Source organism: Gossypium hirsutum, chromosome D05, assembly GCF_007990345.1.
Source record: "Gossypium hirsutum isolate 1008001.06 chromosome D05, Gossypium_hirsutum_v2.1, whole genome shotgun sequence".
Taxonomy (NCBI): Eukaryota; Viridiplantae; Streptophyta; class Magnoliopsida; order Malvales; family Malvaceae; genus Gossypium; species Gossypium hirsutum.
In genome coordinates, this window is record NC_053441.1 from 43,617,100 (window position 1) to 43,639,174 (window position 22,075).

The window sequence follows — 22,075 nt, forward strand, 5'->3', positions numbered from 1 at the left end:
ACAAGGCTGTTTATTGAGTAGGGCTCTCCTCACATCTTTTTTTGTGGCCAAAAATTTTTTTCCGCTCATTTTACCACTTGTGGATTCACTCACCTTTGGGCTTTTTAAATTTGGACTTTTTCCACTACTAGCCTCTTTTCTCTTTGTCTTTTGTACTTGTCCTTTCTCCCTTACCCCCTCACAAAATTTCATCATCTTCAATTAATCTTTATATACATCAGTGGATTTAAAGGAGCAAAAGTGAATTTCCTACCGTTAAACACAATGGAGTATCGATTAAGTTTACCTTGGTGTGTAACATCGCGATCAAATTGCCAAGGCCGTCCAAGGAGCAAGTGTGCCGCATGCATTGGGACCACATCACACCATAATTCATCCTCATAATTCCCGAGCTTAAAAGTGACCAAGGGTTTTTCGTAACTTTAACTTCGGAACATTCATTAAGCCACTGAAGGTGATATGGCTTAGGGTGTTTGTTACAAGGCAACTTTAAAGAATCCACCAAATAGCTACTCACTACATTCGAGCAACTCCCACTATCAATAATGAGTGAACATAAGTTACATTTAATCAAACACCGAGAATGGAAAATATTGGTCCTTTGGTTATCATCATCTTTCATCTGAATGTTAAAGGTTCGGCGAACTACAAGGCATTGAAAATCAGCAAAGTCCCCTTCTTTTGGTGGTTCGACCAACTCTTCACCATTATCACTGTCATCCACAAGTTCTGGCATGTCTGGATCTGTTCTATTAGATTCGGAAGTGTACTCACCATTATCTTTCAGAAGAAGTAATCTCGTGTTAGGGCATTCCCTACTATAATGATCACGCCCTTTGCACTTAAAACATTCAATCTCACGAGTCCTCTTCATATTTGAATCACCTAAATTGGGCTGCTTAGAAGGTGTTTGCATTTTAACAGGAGCCCCTTTTTTCCAATCTGATTGCTTGTTACTCAAAGAAGACTTATTAGTAACAAAAGGTGATTTTGAACTCTTAAAATTAGAATTGGAATTGTTACCTTGGTAATACTGTGAAGTAGAGAAGGACCCAAACCTTTGTTCCTTTAATTGTTGCTCGATCTCAATGGCTTTGTGAACTGCTTCGTTCAAATCAATGTAAGTTTGTAGCCTTAATATATTGGCTATCGGCTTGTTCAAACCATCAATAAATCGAACCATAGTTGTTTCTTCATCCTCCTCCACATTAGCTCTCTGAACGAGCATCTCCATCTCCTTAAAATATTCATCCATCGTCCTACTACCTTGAACAAGTCTTCTCAGCTTTGTTTTAATTTCTCTATAGTAGTGAGGTGGAATAAACCTTTTACGCATAATCTGTTTCAACTCATCCCATGTCGAGATCTCACATTCATAATTCCAATGACGATTTACCCCAAGTTAATTCCACCAACTTAATGCATAATCTGAAAATTTTAGCGTTGCTAATGCTACCTTTTCATCATCTAGACATTTATAGTACCGAAACATAAGTTCAATCTTAGATTCCCATTCACAATAAGCTTCTGGATCATTCTTACCACGAAATTGGGGAATTGTGAACTTCGATTTTGCCAAAGAAGGTTGCCCACTATCATGAAAATCAAAATTAGTTCTAGTGACACGTCGAGGACCACGCCTATGAGTAGGAGGCTGGTTATCCATATCTTCTTTAATTGGATCTCGATATTGAGACTCTTGATTCAATCGCACCTCATTGATGGTAGCAGTCAAAGCTCGAAGTGCAGCAGCCTGTTCGTCCAACTGTTGTTGGAATTTTTTAAATGTTTCATCATTATTATCACCTTTAGACATTTTCCAAAAACGTGCAAAAAATAAACACTCAACACTCAAAAATAAAAGTTAGCAAACCTCACCGTTAATCACTCAAAAAGAAAATTAAATTCTCAATGAGGTAGAATTTAGTCTTGTGAGTTCTTTAGTAGAGTTTATATCAACCAATTAGAGAGTGTATGAGCCAAACTACCAAGGAATCCTAATTTGCACTAGGATGCCAAAAACTGACGAGAGACCAATTGATTTGTGTCGCACCGAGGAAGAATTGTGCACACTTTAAAAATCCTACTAACACAAGAAACAATAAGGTGTTAGATAATGTAAAGCAAGAATAAAAGCAAACAAATGAAAACCTACAGCTAAGAATCAATAAAAATTGCTGAAACCAGAAAACACGAAAAACTGCGGAGTAACTTGACAACTTTGTTCGAGGTGTTCCCGATCTCCAAAAATCACAAAATTAAATCTGGAATTTAATTAAATATTTAATTTTTGATCTGGAAAGTTAAGGCACCAACTCAACCCGCTGAATATTTTTTAAAATTTTTATTGGATTTCATTTTTTTTATTTTTTTGACTTTTTCGATCGATTTTTTTGTAGGATTAATTTTTTATATTAAATCACAGTGCAAAAAATATTTATGTAAAATTTTAGATCAATTGGACAATGTTTACCCACTCAAATGATTTTTTTTCAAAAAACTTTTCTGGGTAAAACTGCTGTTTGTAGTTTAAAAAATAGAGATCAGCTTAGAAATCAACCAAGAACACCCAAAACGCCCAAAATATGATACCAAATGATATAGGGTTGCGCGCGGGCCAAGATCGAGTTGCCAAGTCACAAGGAACTCCTATGAAAATCTTTAGACAATCAGATCTGAAAAGAGGCAGAAAATTAAAACTTAAAAATTTCCAGATCTGAAATAAGAACCCTAGAACAGCAAAAGATAATCAAGAATTGAAGCAATTATGAAAGGGGTTTCTTGAAACCAAGAACACGAAAACAATCTCCAATATTGCTTCTCAGCAAGCCGAATCTGTCAAGAAACAACCAAAACAGCAAGCAAATTAAACGATCAAATTTTAATAGAATTCTAAGGGCTGTTGTGATAAGAAGAAAAGAGAGAACTTGATGGAATAAGACGGCTCTTTGAAACCCCAAAGAAGATTGCGATCTGCCCAATTGAACAACAAGAAAGTTTTCCCCAAATTACAGCAATGAATGCACCTAAGAAGATTAAAGATGAATCGACAAGAACCCTAGAAATTGGGGATTTTGACCGATTCTTTGCTGCCACAAGAGGAGTATTATTCAATTCTTTAAGATGGAAGAGGGCTGGAAACACAAAAAGAACAGCAAATAAATTAGATAAAGATTCGACACAAGTAGATATAAAGAAGAGAAATTGAACAGCAAGAAATTAAATTAAAAGTCCTAAGAAGCCTTGAAATCCCAAAACATTTCACAACTCCCTTCAAACGGCTCCCCGTATCATTTGGTATCAGGTTTTGGGCGTTTTGGGTGTTCTTGGTTGATTTCTAAACTGATCTCTTTTTTTTTTAAAGCACAAACAGCAGTTTTACCCAGAAAATTTGTTCAAAAAAAATTCATTTAAGTGGGTAAACATTGTCCAATTGATCTGAAATTTTACATACATATTTGTGGCACTGTGATTGAATATAAAAAAATTAATCCCACAAAAAAATCAGTCAAAAAAGTCAAAAAAATCAAAAAAAGACGAAATTCAATAAAAATTTAAAAAAAGACTCAGCGGGTTGAATTTGGTGCCCAAAATTTTCAGATCAAAAATTCAATATATAAGGACATTCCAGATTTAATTTCGTGATTTTTGGAGATCGGGAACACCTCGAACGAAGTTGTCAAGTTACTCCCGCAGTTTTTCGGGTTTTCTGTTTTCAGCAATTTTTATTGATTCTTAGCTGTAGGTTTTCATTTGTTTGCCTTTATTCTTCCTTTACGTTATCTAACACCTTCTTGTTTCTTGTGTTAGTAGGATTTAAACGTGTGCACAACTTCTTCCTCGGTGCAACACGAATCAATTGGTGTCTCGTCAGTTTTTGGCATCCTAGTGCAAATTAGGATTCTTTGGTAGATCAGTTCATCCACTCTCTAATTGGTTGATATAAACTCTGATAAAGAATTCACAAGATTGAATTCGACCTCATTGAGAATTTGAATTTTCTTTTTGAGTGATTAACGGTGAGGTTTGCTAACTTTTATTTTTGAGTGTTGAGTGTTTATTTTGCAGGTATTTCAAAAAAAAGGAAAAAAATAAGATGGTAGTCTGCCGAACCCTTAATAGCCAAATGGGAGACGATTTTGATAACCAAATGACCAATATTTTCCATTCTAGGTGTTTTATAAAAGGTAACTTATATTCACTTATTATTGATAGTGGGAGTTGTTCGAATCTAGTTAGCAGTTATTTGGTGGATTCCTTAAAGTTACCTTGTATCGAGCACCCTAAGTCGTATCACCTTCAGTGGCTTAATGAATGCTCAGAAGTTAAAGTCACAAAATAGTCCTTGATCACTTTTAAGCTCGGGAATTATGAGGATGAGGTATGGTGTGAGGTGGTCCCAATGCATGTGGCACACTTGCTCCTTGGACGGCCTTGGCAATTTGATCGTGATGTTACACACCAAGGCAAGCTTAATAGATACTCTCTTGTGTTTAAAGGCCAAAAATTCACTCTTGCTCCTTTAAATCCCAGTGATGTATATAAAGATCAATTAAAAATGATGAAATTTTGTGAGGGGGTAAGGGAGAAAGGACAAATACAAAAGACAGAGAGAAAAGAGGCTAGTAGTGAAAAAAGTCAAAATCTAAATAGCCCAAAGGTGAGTGAATCCGCAAGTGGTAAAATGAGAGTGAGAAATTTGATGGCAACAAAAAAAGATGTGCGGAGAGCCCTACTCAATAAACAACCTTGTATCCTTGTGAGGTTTAGGCAAAACTATTTATCTTTATCTAACATTAACGAAAATTTGCCTAGTGTGTTTCAATGTTTTTTGCAGGATTATGAGGATGTTTTTAGTAAGACCCCTAAAGGTTTACCACCTTTACGTGGGATAGAACACTTCCATTGGCCACATACAAAAGATAACTTTCAACTTCAATACCTTTCCGATGAAAGACGCTTTCATACGATCAACATAGGCAAGGTTGAAGATGAAATCACACTACATGAGCCTGAAGGTAAGCGAGGTAAGGAATTTTTAGCAACTGAGTCCCGTGCAGATTTGAAAATTATTGATAAAACTTTTGGTGACTTAGTTCTTAAAAGATCCCTTCATTTTGATCCGATTAATTGTTATTCTTCGATTGTGGTTGATAAAGTCATTACGAAAGGAAGCGTGAGTTGTTATTCTCTTGATTTGCCTTATGTAAAGTCCTCGAATTTGTGCAAATCTGTTATGGTGAATAAGGTAACAAAATTTTCCAAGTTTATTTTCAATTTATATTCGTGCCTTAAACAGTTTATGTGGTTGTACATGAAGTTTGAGCTCCATTTGACAAAGGTTAACTCAACAACGGAGCTTCAAATACACTATGCCCCCGATGAGCGAAGGTTTGTTTTAAATGAAAAAGGTAAAATCGACCATTATTCTTCTGCTTATTAAGGTAAGATGCTTGAAACCTTTGAAACACTTTTGTACTTATCGGATAGTGATAAAGATCGTGTTGATGAACACTTAGATCGAAACGTGCTTGACTGTCCTATTTTATTTATTGATGATCTATCTGTTTTGATGGTTGATAAAAAGATTCTTGTTTTTGATAATGCATGTGTGAGTGAATCTATAGACCGTCGATTAATGCATGGTATGATTATGCAACTCTGTGAACCATGTGAATCTTTTCAAATACCTACTTGTGAAATTATGTTTACCATTTGATTTATTACTCGCAATTTATTCACGGTTTGTGGGAACAATTTGAGACGATTGAATGCCTTAAAACATGTCCATCTTTGTTTCAAATATTTGACGAGGCAGTGGCGAGTAAATTAGATTGTTTGCATGGTAATATGAATCTGTCCATTCACATGCGTTATACCTGTCCTGTTATGCTTATGATTGGACTACAAGCTTATTTCCGTTGCTATTTACTATCTCATTGATACGAACTTGTCTCGTGATGTTTTGAGTCGTATGTGTTGCCCAATCGTGAATTGAGTAAGGATGGATTCGTTTCGGTTTTAAAATGAAAAAAAATAGAGATAATGGCTTCAAACAAAGGTAATAAACAAAATAAAGAGGAAACAATAACAAATTAATTGGCTAAGACCGAAAATGAACCAACAATAACGAATTGTTGACCCGAATCTCAAAATGGTCTTTAGGTGTTTTCGGTTAAAGGAAACAGGAAAGGAACCTTGACCCACTATCAACTATGATGGGAACCAAAGGTATATTGAACGCCACGCCAAAGGTGATAAGTTCAGCAACAAAGAAAAGATGGACGCCACAAGCTATACTTGATAAGTCAAATCAATTCCGAAAGAACAAAGAGAATTGGATAGCTCACAATTCAAATATTTCATCTATATTCAGCAAAAAAAAGTTATTCCCTCTATGACTGATTACATCTATTTATAATGCTAGAACAAGGTAACCGAATGGTCAAAAACATCCACTTAATGTGCCATAAAAAACTGATGTCTTTTCTTATTCTTTGAACCAAATAACTCCTTCCATAAAATCACTTTAATTCAGCTGATTTGAATGTCTTTAATGGCTTAGAAAATGACTCTTGAGTTGTCCTTGGCTAGTTAAATAGACACCATCTCTTACCAGCTCCTTAATGACATTCAAAGGCTTGATTAATTTCTCTTAAAAGCTCCAAAAATGGCTGGAAGTGGAAGAGTTGCTACTGAATTTTAAAGGGCATAAAATGCTCTTTAAAAACTCCTTTTAATGATCTTTAAGCTCCTTTTTTAACAGCCCCTTTAATTGTAACTCAAAAGAACTTGAACAGCCACTTATTAAATGTGTAACAGCCTTGAATTGTAACCACTATAAGCTAAAAAGTCACCTGCAATAAACACATTAAAATGAGTTTATTAAACACATTAAAACACTTATTAATCATAACACATATTAAACTTACTTAAATAAATGAACTAAAACATATATGCAATAATTATTCCAGCAACTAGTTTAATTAAAGAAGCATAATTTAAAGAACTTAATTTATGCATCAATAAATAATCCTAGGAACTAGATCAATTAAGAAGCATCTTATTTAATAAAGTTCAATAACTAACTCATGTATTAAAACTTTAAGATAAGTTAAATTAATTGATCAGCAACTTATTTATTAAACTAAAACAAGTTAATTAAAAGAAACAAATTCAGCTTGCAATAAATTGCAAGTAACGCCTTTTGAACGGTTTGAAGCACGACTATCAAATCCGGCCACTCCCTCTTCCCAAGCTCGTTCCACATAGCTTGCTATTGCATTTCGAAATCTCTTAGCTCGTGATCGAGTTATTGGTCCTCGTGGCAGCTCAATGGATTCGGTAGTAATTTCCCGGGCTAAGGTTGCATCATTCCCCCCCTCTTCGAGGCGATTTGCTCCCAAATCGTCACCTACATCGAAAAGAGATAAATCAGCAACATTAAAAGTAGCACCAACCCCATACTCACCAGGTAAATCTAACTTATAAGCGTTATCATTAATTCTCTCCAAGACTTGAAAAGGTCCATCTCCTCGTGGTAATAGTTTGGATCGCCTTTGAACAGGAAATCTCTCCTTGCGCATGTGAATCCAAACCCAATCACCAGGTTCAAATATTACTCGTTTACGGCCCTTGTTAACTTGATGTGCATATTACTCCGTTCTTCGTTCAATATTATCCCTAACTCGCTGATGTAATTGTTTCACAAAATCTGCCTTTTTCTTTCCATCTACATGCACCAATTTATCAAAAGGTAAAGGCAATAAATCCAATGGAGTTAAGGGATTAAATCCATACACTACCTCAAATGGTGAATGTGACAGCCCAAAGTTGACCCTAGTCGGGAAGTGGTTTCGGGACCGCTAAACCGAGTCACCAAAATGTTTGAATGTGATACTTATTGTCTAGAATATGTAATTATGAATGTGTGAAAATTTCAAGCTTCAATTTGGTTGATTTCATGTGAATTTAGTTAATAGGACTTATGTGAGAAAATTCTAAAATGTGATAGGTCAATGTGTGAGGACCTATTAGTGCACGTGGACAAAGGGGGGACTTGCATGTCAAATTTCCCCCTACTAGTAGTGGCCGGCCATGATGGGCATGATGCACAAGTGTGCAATTTATTTTATGGAAATTATGGCATGAGTATGGCACAAATAAGATATGTTAATTTGTGTCATAAAATGTTGGGATAAAACAAATAAAATAATAAAAAGGAGTATGGAGAATACAAAAAAAAAATGTGTGTGTAGTTGTTTGTCCCCCCCCATTGCCGTGAGCTAAAGAAGAGAAAGGAGAGAATTTTGTTCATCCTTTTCTCATCTTCATGCTTGCCGAAACTAGAAAGAAAAAAAAACAAATAAAAATTTTCTCATCCTTTGGTTCATCCTTGGCCAAAAATTTTAAGGAGGAAAGAAGAAGAAAGGTGAAGAGATTCGGCCATGCATGTAGCTAGGCTAAGGTATGTTTGATGATGTTCCATGAGATGCATGCATGTTTTAGTTGTTAGCTTGAGTTCTACTTGGCCCATGGTCTAAATCTTGCTATGTGATGGAATTGGCACTTGACCATGGATGCATCATTCTTGGTTGGTGTTTGATGTTGTGGTGATGAGGCATGAGGATGAGTTAAGATTCGGCCTAGGTGGAGGTTGTGTTAATGCCATTGCATGCAAAATATGAGGCTTGTTAATGATGCATGTGATGATGGCTTGATGATTCTTGAACCTCCTTTTTAGCATTTTTGTGTGAGCACATATGTGCATTGGTTGCTAAATGGAGAAGAATCGGCTAGCAAGATGTGTGCTAAGGCCGAATGTAACTTTGCATGTTGATGAGCAATGCATGTGTTAAATCGATGAAAAGGGGGAGGATGCTTTACTAGTGTGTGTATATGTGTGTATTAAGTGTTGAGATCGACCCCAAAAATAGACATGCATATTCGGCCAAGGGGAAAGAAATTAGCTAATATGTTGTGTTGATGCATGATTTTTGCATGTATGAGACTTTAATGTCTAATGTATAAATATGGGCTAAGTGCCTTGTGTTCATCTTTTTGATGCCTAAATGATGAAATCAATTTATTTGTTTGATTAAGCTCAAGAGCAAAGGGGAAATAAATCCGATAAAGGGAAGGAAAAAGTGGTTGAATAGCTAGCGGAATCGTTCGACAACACCCGAGGTAAGTTCTTGAGTAAGAGAGCTTAAATTACAATGTGATTAAATCATGCTCTATGTGTGGCTATTGAGCCGAATGTGCAAGGACGATATGTGCCTTGTGTTTGAGTTTCGCAAATGAAAATGAAATATGAATGTGCATGATTAATTGAATGCTGTCCGGGCTAAGTCCCGAAGGCTTTGTGCTAAGTGAATATATCCGGACTAAGATCCGAAGGCCTTTGTGCGAGATACTAAATCCGGGTTAAGTCCCGAAGGCATTCGTGCGAGTTATTAAATCTGGGTTAAGTCCCGAAGGCATTCGTGCGAGTTGTTAAATCCGGGTTATGTCCCGAAGGCATTGTGTGAGTTACTAAAACCGGGCTATGTCCCGAAGGCATTTGAACGAGGAGCTATATCCGGTTAAATCCCGAAGGTACGTGATTTGGTAATGAATGAGCTTGCTGTAAAATTCCAGCGAATACTCGAAAAACATCCCAATATGGGGATATGTTACGTATGTGTTGAATTTAATCGAGCCCTTACAAATAAATGTTCGCTCAGTTGATAAACGAGCTACCGGCCTTCGGCTAAGTTAGTCTATTGTGTATGTACATAAGGGTTGTGAATGTTGTGAAGCAAGTTTGATATCGGTAAATTGCGTATTATGAAATATTCCATTTAGCTAAATGTGTGTTATTCTTTGTTTATGCTGGAATTTCTTGCTCAAAACTTACTAAGCATAAATTGCTTACTTCGTTCCATTGCTCCTCTGTTTTATAGATTTTTTGGTTCTTCAGCTATCGGACTCGGGATCTTGACGTCGAACTCGCCCACACTATCAAAGGCTCTTATGGGTACTCTTTTGGTTGAATTTTGATATGGCATGTATAGGACGACCCATTGTTGTTTTTCGAGTACTTTATGTGATGTATAAGTTTTGGATAGCCATGTGAAAATGGCTTATATGTGTTTAAGTATAATGTTATAATCATTTAGTGTGGATATGCTTGACAAGGATTGGCCACGGGGATGGTTAATCACTTTCATAAATTGTGCTATGTATGCAAAAAGGGCTAGTTGAACCATGAAATAGGTAAAGCCTACCTTAAAGGTAGATGCTGACAGCAGCAGTGACGTAGATTTGGAAAATCACTAAAAATAGTAGGAATGGAATTAAATAGTGAATAAATTATGTAAACAAACCTTGAAGAATCTACTTTCATAGGAAAGTAACAAAACAATCATATGGACAGTACAGTAAGAGATATTCGGGTTCTTGTGGAACAGGGCCAGAACAGTTTCTGGATTCCCTGTTCCGCCTTTGGAAATTCACTATAAATTGACCAGAGATAATTAGGGGTCATACCATATATGTATGGATTCCTCTCTGAGTCTAGTTTCCATAGAAACAAACGGAATCAGTATTGAAGCTCTGTGAAGAGAGATATCCAAGTCGTAATGGGAAAAGGTCAGTGTAGTCGACCCCTGTAACATGGGAGACTTTGACTAATAAACTGTACTAATTGGCCCGACCAAAAATTCTAGAAAAAAATACATAGGTGGGGACATGAGTCTAGTTTCAGGGAAAAATCACCAAACTGATTTTCTAGTTGTGAAACTCAAGATATGATTTTTGAAGCGACTAGTACTCAGACTGGGCAGTGTCTGGAAGGAAATTTTTCAAAGTTTGTTAACATCTCGTGTCCGACTCCGGTGTCGGTCTCGGGTTCGGGGTGTTACATTTTATTGGTATCAGAGCTACGGTTTAGTCGATTCTAGGACTACCGTAATGTTTCGGGTCTAGCTATACATGCCATTTTATGTGATTACTTGATAGTGTGGTGATTTCTGACAATTGTAAATGTGTTTATTTATAGTAATGGATCCCGATCGTGACCGAGAGGTAGCTGATGATCTTGAGAGTGTAGCGCCTGCTCCCGCAGAAGGGACAGTGCCGGCAGACTCTCAACCTAATGCTAGTAATCCGAATGATGAAGCTAGACAAGCATTCTATAGCGTGATGAATGATTGGTTTAACCAATACATTCGAACTAATATGGCTGTTCCACAACCTCCATTCCCGACAAATACTACCCCCGCACCTACAATACCACCGGTAACGGACCAAATAAGGTCAAATAAGCCCCCAGTTGACAGAATCCGAAAACATGGGGCTACTAAATTTAAGGCTATGGATAGCGATGATGCCGAGCAAGCTGAATTTTGGCTGGACAACACTATCCGGGTACTCGATGAGCTATCTTGTACACCCGATGAATGCCTAAAGTGTGCTATCTCCTTGCTACGTGATTCTGCCTACTATTGGTGGAGTACTCTGACTTCTATTGTGCCCCGAGAGCAAGTAACTTGGGAGTTTTTCCAAACTGAGTTTCGGAAAAAGTATATCAGTCAGAGATTTGTTGATCAAAAACGGAAGGAATTTCTTGAGCTTAAGCAAGGCTCCATGTCGGTTACTGATTACGAGCGAAAATTTGTTAGACTTAGCAAATACGCTCGGGAATGTGTTTCGTCCGAAGCTATTATGTGTAAACGCTTCGAGGATGGGCTGAATGAAGATATAAAAATGTTCGTTGGCGTTCTTGAAATACGAGAGTTCGTGGTACTTGTTGAACGAGCTTGTAAAGCCGAAGAGCTTAGAAAAGAAAAGCAAAGAGTTGATGAGGGAACTGGAGAGTTTCGTAAAAGATCCTCGGGAAGGTCTCTTCAACAGACATCGAAGAGATTTCGAGATGATGCGGGCCAGTTTAGAGGCACTTCGGGCCTTTTTGGACGAGATCGTGATCGACCCCCTGTGGGTACACGAGGCACTTCGGTCGCCAGTGTTGGGAATGAACGTCGAGACAGGACGAAATGCCGATATTGCGGTAAATGGCATTCGGGGAGTTGTAGATTTCCTGACCGCTCCTGTTACAAATGCGGATCAGTTGACCACTTCATTAAAGATTGCCCGAGGTTGTCGGGACAGAATGCAAATCAGAGTGGGAGACCGGGTGCTACCACTGCTCGAGGTAGACCATCTGGAAATATGGGCAATGCTAGTGGTGGTCAGAGAGGATCTAGAGATGATATAACCAGATCCGAAGCCCGTGCGCCTGCTAGAGCTTATGCTATACGTGCCCGCGAGGATGCTTCTTCGCCTGATGTTATTACCGGTACATTCACTCTCTTTGATACTAATGTAATTGCTTTGATTGACCCCGGTTCTACTCATTCTTACATATGTGAAACCTTAGCATCCAGTAAGACTTTACCTATTGAGTCTACTGAGTTCGTAATTCGGGTGTCAAATCCCTTGGGTCGTTACGTGCTTGTCGACAAAGTGTGTAAGAAATGTCCCCTGGAAATTCGAGGTTCCTGTTTTCCGGCGGACTTGATGCTTTTGCCGTTTGATGAATTTGATGTTATCCTTGGTTTGGATTGGTTGACCGCGCATGATGCGATTGTGAATTGCAAGAGCAAGACTATTGATTTGAGGTGCGCAAATAACGAAGTAGTCCGAATTGAGTCTGTGGACTTGGAGGGGATGCCAGCTGTAATATCAGCAATGTTGGCACAGAAATATGTAAGAAAAGGGTGCGAAGCATACCTTGCGTATGTACTTGGTGACAAAGAATTAGAAAAGAAACCCGAATCTGTGCCGGTGGTTTGTGAATACCCGAATGTTTTTCCGGAAGAATTACCGGGTTTACCACCTGTTCGGGAGGTAGAGTTTGGTATTGAGCTTGTACCTGGGACTACGCCGATTTCGATAGCTCCGTATCGTATGGCACCAACCGAGTTAAAGGAGTTGAAAGCTCAGTTGCAAGAACTGACGGATAGAGGTTTCGCTCGACCAAGTTTCTCACCTTGGGGTGCACCAGTATTGTTCGTGAAAAAGAAGGACAGAACCATGAGGTTGTGCATTGACTATCGTCAGCTGAATAAAGTGACGATAAAGAACAAATATCCGTTGCCGCGCATCGATGATTTGTTCGACCAACTGAAGGGAGCCTCAGTGTTCTCAAAAATAGATTTGAGATCGGGCTATTATCAGTTGCGAATCCGAGATTCAGATATTCCCAAAACTGCCTTCAGAACGAGATATGGTCACTACGAATTCTTAGTGATGCCGTTTGGGCTCACTAATGCCCCTGCAGTATTTATGGATTTGATGAATCGGATCTTCAGACCGTATTTGGATCGGTTTGTAGTGGGTTCATTGATGACATTTTGGTCTATTCAAGAGACGAGACCGAACATGCTGAGCATCTGAGGCTAGTGCTGCAAATTTTGCGGGATGAGCAGTTATATGCTAAGTTCAGTAAGTGTGAGTTCTGGTTAAGAGAGGTTAGCTTCTTGGGTCATGTGGTATCCGCGTCGGGTATTCGAGTTGACCCGAACAAAATTTCAGCCATACTTGACTGGAAACCTTCGAGAAATGTTACTGAAGTTCGGAGCTTTTTGGGGCTCGCCGGTTATTACCGACGATTTGTCAAAGGTTTCTCGATGATAGCCACACCAATGACGAAGCTACTTCAAAAAGATGTTAAGTTCGAGTGGACGGAGAAATGTCAGAAAAGTTTCGACCAACTGAAAACTCATTTGACTGAAGCTCCAATTTTGGTTCAACCCGAATCAGGTAAAGAGTTTGTCATTTATAGTGACGCATCCCTACTTGGGTTGGGTTGCGTATTGATGCAAGAAGGTCGAGTCGTGGCCTATGCGTCGAGACAATTGAAGCCTCACGAGAGGAATTATCCGACCCATGATCTCGAACTAGCTGCCATCGTGTTTGCTTTAAAAATATGGCGACATTATCTGTTTGGTGAGAAGTGCCATGTATTTTCGGATCACAAAAGTCTCAAATATTTGATGACTCAACGAGACTTGAATCTGCGACAAAGACGTTGGCTTGAGTTGTTGAAAGATTACGAGCTTGTCATTGATTATCACCCGGGAAAGGCTAACGTGGTTGCGGACGCCTTAAGCCGGAAGTCATTGTTTGCTTTACGAGCGATGAACGTGCATTTGTCTGTTCTACCAGACAGTGTGTTAGTAGCTGAATTAAAAGCTAAACCATTATTGACTCACCAAATTCGTGAAGCTCAGAAAGTCAATGATGAATTGGTTGCAAAACGGGCTAAGTGTTTTCCGAACGAGGAATCGGAGTTTCAAATTGATGATGATGATTGTTTGAGGTTCAGAAATCGTTTGTGTGTTCCAAGGAATTCGGAACTCATTTCGATGATTCTGAACGAAGCCCATTGTAGCCGAATGTCAATTCACCCGGGGAGTACGAAAATGTACAACGATTTGAAACGTCAATTTTGGTGGCATGGTATGAAACGGGACATCTCCGACTTTGTTTCGAGATGTTTGATATGTCAACAAGTGAAAGCGGAACATCAAGTGCCTTCAGGATTACTCCAGCCGATCATGATACCCGAGTGGAAATGGGATCGAGTCACAATGGACTTTGTGTCCGGACTGCCCTTGTCAGCAAGTAAGAAGGATGCGATATGGGTTGTTGTTGATAGACTGACTAAGTCGGCTCATTTCATCCACGTACGTACGGATTTTTCATTGGATAAACTAGCTGAATTGTACGTTTATCAAATTGTGAGATTACACGGGGTACCTGTTTCTATCGTGTCGGATAGAGATCCGAGATTCACCTCACGATTTTGGAAGAAATTGCAAGAAGCTCTGGGTACCAAGCTGCATTTTAGCACTGCTTTTCACCCCCAAACCGATGGTCAATCCGAGCGGATAATTCAGATACTTGAGGATATGTTGAGATGTTGCATCCTCGAGTTCAGTAGTTCATGGGAACGGTATTTACCTTTGATTGAATTCGCTTACAACAATAGTTTTCAATCAAGTATTAAGATGGCACCTTACGAGGCTTTGTACGGTCGTAAATGCCGTACACCATTGTTTTGGACCGAGCTCGGTGAAAGTAAAATTTTCGGAGTTGATTTGATTAAAGATGCTGAACAGAAAGTAAAGGTAATCCGTGAAAGTCTAAAGGTAGCCACGGATCGTCAGAAGTCGTACGCAGATTTGAAACGAAAAGACATCGAGTATCAGGTGGGAGACAAAGTGTTCCTTAAGGTTTCACCTTGGAAAAAGATACTCAGGTTCGGCCGTAAGGGCAAGTTGAGCCCAAGATTCATTGGGCTGTACGAAATCTCCGAACGAGTTGGTCCGGTTGCGTATAGATTGATTTTGCCCCCGGAGCTTGAAAAGATTCATGACGTCTTTCATGTTTCGATGCTTCGACGCTATCGATCTGATCCATCGCACATAATTAGCCCATCAGAGGTTGAAATTCAAGTCGACATGAGCTATGAAGAAGAACCGATGCGTATCCTAGCTCGTGAAGTGAAGGAGTTGCGAAACAAAAGAGTTCCGCTAGTAAAGGTGTTATGGCTCAAACACGGGATCGAGGAAGCTACTTGGGAGACCGAGAGCTCGATGAAAGAACGATACCCAAACCTATTTACCAGTAAGATTTTCGGGGACGAAAATTTCTTAAGTGGGGGAGAGTTGTGACAGCCCAAAGTTGACCCTAGTCGGGAAGTGGTTTCGGGACCGCTAAACCGAGTCACCAAAATGTTTGAATGTGATACTTATTGTCTAGAATATGTAATTATGAATGTGTGAAAATTTCAAGCTTCAATTTGGTTGATTTCATGTGAATTTAGTTAATAGGACTTATGTGAGAAAATTCTAAAATGTGATAGGTCAATGTGTGAGGACCTATTAGTGCACGTGGACAAAGGGGGGACTTGCATGTCAAATTTCCCCCCTACTAGTAGTGGCCGGCCATGATGGGCATGATGCACAAGTGTGCAATTTATTTTATGGAAATTATGGCATGAGTATGGCACAAATAAGATATGTTAATTTGTGTCATAAAATGTTGGGATAAAACAAATAAAATAATAAAAAGGAGTATGGAGAATACAAAAAAAAATGTGTGTGTAGTTGTTTGTCCCCCCCCATTGCCGTGAGCTAAAGAAGAGAAAGGAGAGAATTTTGTTCATCCTTTTCTCATCTTCATGCTTGCCGAAACTAGAAAGAAAAAAAAAACAAAGAAAAATTTTCTCATCCTTTGGTTCATCCTTGGCCAAAATTTTAAGGAGGAAAGAAGAAGAAAGGTGAAGAGATTCGGCCATGCATGTAGCTAGGCTAAGGTATGTTTGATGATGTTCCATGAGATGCATGCATGTTTTAGTTGTTAGCTTGAGTTCTACTTGGCCCATGGTCTAAATCTTGCTATGTGATGGAATTGGCACTTGACCATGGATGCATCATTCTTGGTTGGTGTTTGATGTTGTGGTGATGAGGCATGAGGATGAGTTAAGATTCGGCCTAGGTGGAGGTTGTGTTAATGCCATTGCATGCAAAATATGAGGCTTGTTAATGATGCATGTGATGATGGCTTGATGATTCTTGAACCTCCTTTTTAGCATTTTTGTGTGAGCACATATGTGCATTGGTTGCTAAATGGAGAAGAATCGGCTAGCAAGATGTGTGCTAAGGCCGAATGTAACTTTGCATGTTGATGAGCAATGCATGTGTTAAATCGATGAAAAGGGGGAGGATGCTTTACTAGTGTGTGTATATGTGTGTATTAAGTGTTGAGATCGACCCCAAAAATAGACATGCATATTCGGCCAAGGGGAAAGAAATTAGCTAATATGTTGCGTTGATGCATGATTTTTGCATGTATGAGACTTTAATGTCTAATGTATAAATATGGGCTAAGTGCCTTGTGTTCATCTTTTTGATGCCTAAATGATGAAATCAATTTATTTGTTTGATTAAGCTCAAGAGCAAAGGGGAAATAAATCCGATAAAGGGAAGGAAAAAGTGGTTGAATAGCTAGCGGAATCGTTCGACAACACCCGAGGTAAGTTCTTGAGTAAGAGAGCTTAAATTACAATGTGATTAAATCATGCTCTATGTGTGGCTATTGAGCCGAATGTGCAAGGACGATATGTGCCTTGTGTTTGAGTTTCGCAAGTGAAAATGAAATATGAATGTGCATGATTAATTGAATGCTGTCCGGGCTAAGTCCCGAAGGCTTTGTGCTAAGTGAATATATCCGGACTAAGATCCGAAGGCCTTTGTGCGAGATACTAAATCCGGGTTAAGTCCCGAAGGCATTCGTGCGAGTTATTAAATCTGGGTTAAGTCCCGAAGGCATTCGTGCGAGTTGTTAAATCCGGGTTATGTCCCGAAGGCATTGTGTGAGTTACTAAAACCGGGCTATGTCCCGAAGGCATTTGAACGAGGAGCTATATCCGGTTAAATCCCGAAGGTACGTGATTTGGTAATGAATGAGCTTGCTGTAAAATTCCAGCGAATACTCGAAAAACATCCCAATATGGGGATATGTTACGTATGTGTTGAATTTAATCGAGCCCTTACAAATAAATGTTCGCTCAGTTGATAAACGAGCTACCGGCCTTCGGCTAAGTTAGTCTATTGTGTATGTACATAAGGGTTGTGAATGTTGTGAAGCAAGTTTGATATCGGTAAATTGCGTATTATGAAATATTTCATTTAGCTAAATGTGTGTTATTCTTTGTTTATGCTGGAATTTCTTGCTCAAAACTTACTAAGCATAAATTGCTTACTTCGTTCCATTGCTCCTCTGTTTTATAGATTTTTTGGTTCTTCAGCTATCGGACTCGGGATCTTGACATCGAAGTCGCCCACACTATCAAAGGCTCTTATGGGTACTCTTTTGGTTGAATTTTGATATGGCATGTATAGGACGACCCATTGTTGTTTTTCGAGTACTTTATGTGATGTATAAGTTTTGGATAGCCATGTGAAAATGGCTTATATGTGTTTAAGTATAATGTTATAATCATTTAGTGTGGATATGCTTGACAAGGATTGGCCACGGGGATGGTTAATCACTTTCATAAATTGTGCTATGTATGCAAAAAGGGCTAGTTGAACCATGAAATAGGTAAAGCCTACCTTAAAGGTAGATGCTGACAGCAGCAGTGACGTAGATTTGGAAAATCACTAAAAATAGTAGGAATGGAATTAAATAGTGAATAAATTATGTAAACAAACCTTGAAGAATCTACTTTCATAGGAAAGTAACAAAACAATCATATGGACAGTACAGTAAGAGATATTCGGGTTCTTGTGGAACAGGGCCAGAACAGTTTCTGGATTCCCTGTTCCGCCTTTGGAAATTCACTATAAATTGACCAGAGATAATTAGGGGTCATACCATATATGTATGGATTCCTCTCTGAGTCTAGTTTCCATAGAAACAAACGGAATCAGTATTGAAGCTCTGTGAAGAGAGATATCCAAGTCGTAATGGGAAAAGGTCAGTGTAGTCGACCCCTGTAACATGGGAGACTTTGACTAATAAACTGTACTAATTGGCCCGACCAAAAATTCTAGAAAAAAATACATAGGTGGGGACATGAGTCTAGTTTCAGGGAAAAATCACCAAACTGATTTTCTAGTTGTGAAACTCAAGATATGATTTTTGAAGCGACTAGTACTCAGACTGGGCAGTGTCTGGAAGGAAATTTTTCAAAGTTTGTTAACATCTCGTGTCCGACTCCGGTGTCGGTCTCGGGTTCGGGGTGTTACAGTGAAAACTTGGTAGCTGAATGTACCGATCGATTGTATGCAAATTCAATGTGAGGTAGACACTCCTCCCAAGTTTTTAAATTCTTACGTATAATGGCCCGCAGTAGTGTTGACAGAACTCTATTAACAACCTCTGTTTGGCCATCAGTTTGGGGATGACTTGTTGTGGAAAATAATAGCTTAGTTCCAATCTTTCCCTATAAAGTCCTCCAAAAGTGGCTGAGAAATTTAGTGTCTCGATCCGAAACAATGGTTCTTGGAATTCCATGCAATCGTACAATCTCCCTAAAAAATAGATTGGCAACATTTAAAGCATCGTCAGTTTTGTTACATGCAATGAAATGAGCCATTTTTGAAAACCGATCAACTACAACAAACACAGAATCTTTGCCATTCTTTGTTCTAGGAAGACCCAAAACAAAGTCCATAGAAATATCCATCCATGGCATTTCTGGAATCGGTAATGGAGTATAGAGTCCATGTGGCTGGACCCTTGATTTCGCCTTCTTGCAAACAATACAGCGATTGCACACTTTAGCCACATCTCATTTCATCTTTGGCCAATAAAAGTGTTCTTGAAGAACGGCCAAAGTTTTGGCAATACCAAAATGTCCCATTAAACCCCCACTATGTGCTTCATGAACCAACAAATTTCTAGTTGATCCTTGGGGTATGCACAACTTATTTTCTCGAAATAGGAATCCATCTTGCTAATAGTACCTGTCATACGCACCTTGCACACATAACTTGTAAACTTCTCCAAAATCAGAATCATCAGCATATAATTCCTTTAAATAAGCAAAACCAAGTAACTTAACATCCAAATAATTTAAAAGAGAATACCTTCGCGATAAAGCATCTGCAATGATATTTTCCTTACCTTGCTTATACTTAATCACATATGGAAAGGATTCTAAGAATTCTACCCATTTTGCATGTCGTTTGTTAAGCTTAGTTTGCCCTCTCAAATGCTTCAAAGCCTCATGGTCCGTGTGTATAACGAACTCCTTAGGCCAAAGGTAATGCTGCCATGTTTCTAATGCACGTATCAATGCGTACATTTCTTTGTCATATGTGGGATAATTGAGCGTAGCTCCATTAAGTTTCTCACTAAAATAAGCCACCGGTCGCCCATCTTGCGTTAAAACTGCACCTATTCCTATTCCAGAAGCATCACATTCTACCTCGAAAATTTTGTTAAAATTCGGCAAACATAAAAGTGGAGCATTAGTCAAGCAATCTTTGATTTTAACAAAAGCAGATTCTTGTTCATCAGACCAAATAAAAGGTGAATTTTTTTTTATAATACCGGTTAATGGGGCAGCAAGAGTGCTAAAATTCGGTACAAACCTCCTATAGAAGCTTGCAAGGCCATGAAAGCTTCTAACTTGGCTGATGTTATTCAGTCGTGGCCATTCTTGTATTGCTTTAATCTTCTCTTGGTCCACCTCTAATGATACGAACTCGTTTTGTGATTGATTCGAGTCGTTAGTGTTTGCTTGATCGTGAATTTGAGTAAGGCTAAGTTTGTTTCAAAATAGAAGAAAGGCTACAAACAAACGTTTAAAAGGGAAATGGGTTTAACAACGAATGGAAAATTTTGGCTAAGGGTAGAGAATGAACCAACAATAGAGGTTGTTGACCCGAGACTCAAAGTAGCTCTTAGGTGAATGACAGTATAGGAAAACAACAAAGAAAAGACCTCGACCCACTATCAAGAATGATAGGAACCTTGGTATATGATGAACGCCACACTATGAAAGTGATAAGTTCAAAAACAAGAAATGGATAGACGCCACAAGCTAAGCTTGATAAGTCAAATCAATTCCGTAAGAACAAAGAGAATTAATTAGATAGCTCACAATTCAAATATTTCATCTATATTCATCCAAAAGTTCTTCTCTCTATGGCTGATTACATCTATTTATAATGCTAAAACAAGGTAACCAAATGGTCAAAAACATCCACTTAATGTGCCATAAAAACTGATGTCTTTTTTTATTCTTTGAACCAAATAACTCCTTCCATAAAATCACTTTAATTCAGCTGATTTGAATGTCTTTAATGGCTTAGAAAATGACTCTTGAGTTGTCCTTGGCTAGTTGAATAGACACCATCTCTTAACCAGCTCCTTAATGACATTCAAAGGCTTGATTAATTTCTCTTGAAAGCTCCAAAAACGGCTGGAAGTGGAAGAGTTGCTGCTGAATTTTAAAGGGCATAAAATGCTCTTTAAAAACTCCTTTAATGATTTTAAGCTCCCTTTATAACAGCCCCTTTAATTGTAACTCAAAAGAACTTGAACAACCACTTAATTAAATGTGTAACAGCCTTGAATTGTAACCACTATAAGCTAAAAAGTCACCTGCAATAAACACATTAAAATGAGTGTATTAAACAAATGAAAACACTTATTAATCATAACAAACATTAAACTTACTTAAATAAACGAACTAAAACATATATGCAATAATTATTCCAGCAACTAGTTTAATTAAAGAAGCATAATTAAATGAACTTAACTCATGCATCAATAAATAATCCTAGGAACTAGATTAATTAAGAACAACACTTATTAATTAAAACTAAGATGAGTTGAATAAATGTCCAGCAACTCATTTATTAAACTAAGATGCTTAAATGCATGGTTTTGAAATGCAAATTTAACTAACATGAAAGTTACATAATTAAACTAACTTGACTTAATTTAATGATGCAAACTTAAATAACATGAAAGTTACATAATGCATGACTTTATTAAATGCAGAACACATATTAATGATGTGCAAACTATGACATAATTAAAAAAACACAAACTAAAATAACTAAAAATTAATGAATCAAAGTCCTTATTTTCCAGCTGTCAAATTGACAAACTGAAATTAAAAACTTCATTTTGCACTTGGGCCCCTCGAGTTTGGGTCAATCTCGGTAGCATCGAGTTGTGTCGTAACATGATGCGACCGGGATCGCATCATCTAATCCATTCGAACTTACAACAAAACCTAGAAAAATAACTTTGTCAGTACAAAAGTTACATTTCTTAAGGTTTGCATACAATACTTCCTTTCGTAAAACCTTCAAAATAGCATGCAAATGTTCAAGATGTTCAGTTAATGATTTGCTGTAAATTAAAATATCATCAAAATAAACTACGCAAAAACGACCAATGAATGACCTCAAAACGTGGTTCATCAACCTCATGAAAGTACTCGGTGCATTGGTGAGGCCAAAAGGCATCACTAACCACTCATACAAATCGTATTTAGTCTTAA